Here is a 3,762-nt window from a genome sequence, read left to right on the forward strand (position 1 = left end):
GGCTAATTAAGTGTGTATACAAAATAGGAACATATATTTCCATTTTGCAAAAGCATGAAATATTAATCACACCTCTATCTCGAGATCGAGCACACGGTGGAGATGGTGATGTAGGGAGGTCAAAAGTGCACAAAGCTCTTCTTGACAAAGAAAGATCTAGTTAGGGGGCAAATAGGTCACTTAACTAAATGCTACATCTACCTAGCTAGCTAATTTGGGAGGAGACAACTTCAACACTAGTGGAGGGGGGAGGAAAAAGAGAAAGGAGATGAATTAATGGAGGTGGTGTAGTTATAGATAGGAGTAATGAAGAGAGAGAAAGGTAGGTAGAAGAGGGAGAGTAATGGGGGGGAGAAGTATTGAGGAAGAAGAAGAGTGAGAGAGGGAGGATGTGGGAGGTAGGGGAAAGGGAGGAGAGGAGATGGGGAGGGGAGGTGGAAAAGGTGGTGGGTGCTGCGTCTTAGCAGTAGCGCGGAAGAGAAAGCGCACTGCTGCTAAGAGCGTAGCAACAACGCGCTTTCCTGTCACGCGCTACTGCTAAACGGGCCAACCCTGTGCACAATTTCAAAATTAGCAGCAGCGAGGTGAAAAAAAAGCGCGCTGCTACTATGGCATTAGCAGCAGCGCACTCCCTGGCGCCGCGCTACTGGTAAACTTTTGTCGTTGTGTACTGTTGGTGGATTTTTGTAGCAGCACGGTTTAAGAGTCACGCGCTACTGCTAAGTTTGCACCAGTAGCGAGCTTTCCGTAGCCACGCTGCTACTACTTAGCAGCAGCGCCTGTTTTTATGCCGCGCTGCTGCTAATATTCTGTGTATAAGGTTTTCCCTAGTAGTGTTTCGTGGTGCTCCTAGATGTTTTCGGGGTATATGGGTATATATAGGAGCAAGAAGTACTCCCTCCGTTTTTATTTACTCCGCATATTAGTTTTGGTCAAAGTCAACCTTTGTAAATTTTGACAAAGTTTATAGGAAAAAAATATTAACATATGCAATAACAAATCAATACCATTATATTCATTGTTGAATGTACTTTTGCATCATACATAATTTTTGTGCTAAATATTTATATTCTTTTCTACAGACTTGGTCAAACTTAACGAAGTTTGACTTCAGTCAACTCTAATATGCAAAGTAAATAAAAATGGAGGGAGTACATCGGTGGAGCTGCGAGGGGCCCATGAGGGTGGGGGTGCGCCTACCCCCTAGGCGCGCCCTCCTGCCTTGTGGACTCCTAGCTTCTCTCTTGACGTCCACTCCAAGTCTCCTGGATCATGTTTGTTCCAAAAATAACTCTCCCAAAGGTTTCATTCCGTTTGGATTCCATTTTATATTCCTTTTCTGCAAAACACTGAAATAGGCAAAAAAACAGCAATTTGCACCGGGCCTTTGGTTAGTAGGTTAGTCCCAAAAATAATATAAAAAGGTATATTAAAGCCCATTAAACATCCAAAACAGATAATATAATAGCATGGAACAATAAAAAATTATAGATACGTTGGAGACGTATCAAGCATCCCCAAGCTTAATTCCTGCTCGTCCTCGAGTAGGTAAATGATAAAAATAGAATTTTTTATGTGGAATGCTACCTAGCATAATTCTTAATGTAATTTTATTTATTGTGGCATGAATGTTCAGATCCGAAAGATTCAAGACAAAAGTTTAATATTGACATAAAAATAATAATACTTCAAGCATACTGGCAAAGCAATCATGTCTTCTCAAAATAACATGGCCAAAGAGAGTTATCCCTACAAAATCATATAGTCTGGCTATGCTCCATCTTCACCGCACAAAATATTTAAATCATGCACAACCCCGATGACAAGCCAAGCAAATGTTTCATACTTTTGATGTTCTCAAACTTTTTCAATCTTCACGCAATACATGAGTGCGAGCCATGGACATAGCACTATAGGTGGAATAGAATGGTGGTTGTGGAGAAGACAAAAAGGAGAAGATAGTCTCACATCAACTAGGCGTATCAACAGGCTATGGAGATGCCCATCAATAGATATCAATGTGAGCGAGTAGGGATTGCCATGCAACAGATGCACTAGAGCTATAAGTGTATGAAAGCTCAACAAAAGAACTGGGTGTGCATCCAACTCGCTTGCTCATGAAGACCTAGGGCATTTTGAGGAAGCCCATAAGTAGAATATACAAGCCAAGTTCTATAATGTAAAAATCCCACTAGTATATGAAAGTGACAACATAGGAGACTCTCTATCATGAAGATCATGGTTCTACTTTGAAGCACAAGTGTGGTAAAAGGATAGTAACATTGTCCCTTCTCTCTTTTTCTCTCATTTTTTTCTTTCGTCCGGAGTCTCATCCCGACTTGTGGGGGGATCATAGTCTCCATCATCCTTTCCTCACATGGGACAATGCTCTAATAGATGATCATCACACTTTTATTTACTTACAACTCGATACTTAGAACAAAATATGACTCTATGTGAGTGCCTCCGGCGGTGTACCGGGCTGTGCAATGACTCACGAGTGACATGTATGAAAGAATATAAAGGTGGCTTTTCCACAAATACAATGTCAACTACATGATCATGCAAAGCTATATGACAATGATGAAGCGTGTCATAACAAACGAAACGGTGGTAAGTTGCATGGCAATATATCTCGGAATGGATATGGAAATGCCATAATAGGTAGGTATGGTGGCTGTTTTGAGGAAGGTGTATGGTGGGTTTATGGTACCGGCGAAAGTTGCGCGGTACTATAGAGGCTAGCAATGGTGGAAGGGTGAGAGTGCATATAATCCATGGACTCAACATTAGTCATAAAGAACTCACATACTTCTTGCAAAAATATATTAGTTATCGAAACAAAGTACTACACGCATGCTCCTAGGGGGATAGATTGGTAGGAAAAGACCATCGCTCATCCCCGACCGCCACTCGTAAGGAAGACAATAAATAAATAAATCATGCTCCGACTTCTTCACATAACGGTTCACCATACGTGCATGCTACGGGAATCACAAACTTTAGAACAAGTATTTCTCAAATTCACAACTACTCAACTAGCATGACTCTAATATCACCATCTTCATATCTCAAAACAATCATCAAGTATCAAACTTCTCATAGTATTCACCTATTAGGACTAATTTTATAGCCAAAGAAAATTACCATGCTGTTCTAAAAGACTCTCAAAATGATATAAGTGAAGCATGAGAGATTAATAATTTCTATAAAATAAAACCACCACCGTGCTCTTAAAGATATAAGTGAAGTACTAGAGCAAAATTATCTAGCTCAAAAGATATAAGTGAAGCACATAGAGTATTCTAATAAATTCCGATTCATGTGTGTCTCTCCAAAAGGTGTGTACAGCAAGGATGATTGTGGTAAAATAAAAATCAAAGACTCAAATCATACAAGACGCTCCAAGCAAAACACATATCATGTGGTGAATAAAAATATAGCCTCAAGTAAAGTTACCAATAGACGAAGACGAAAGAGGGGATGCCTTCCGGGGCATCCCCAAGCTTAGGCTTTTGGTTGTCCTTGAATTTTACCTTGGGGTGACTTGGTAATCCCCAAGCTTAGGCTCTTGCCACTCCTTATTCCAAATTCCATCAAATCTTTACCCAAAGCTTGAAAACTTCACAACACAAAACTCAACAGAAAATCTCATGAGCTCCGTTAGTATAAGAAAACAAACCACCACTCCAAGGTACTTTAATGAACTCATTATTTATTTATATTGGTGTTAAACCTACTGTATTCCAACTTCTATATGGT

Source organism: Triticum dicoccoides, chromosome 4A (assembly GCF_002162155.2).
Source record: "Triticum dicoccoides isolate Atlit2015 ecotype Zavitan chromosome 4A, WEW_v2.0, whole genome shotgun sequence".
In the NCBI taxonomy this organism is placed as follows: Eukaryota; Viridiplantae; Streptophyta; class Magnoliopsida; order Poales; family Poaceae; genus Triticum; species Triticum dicoccoides.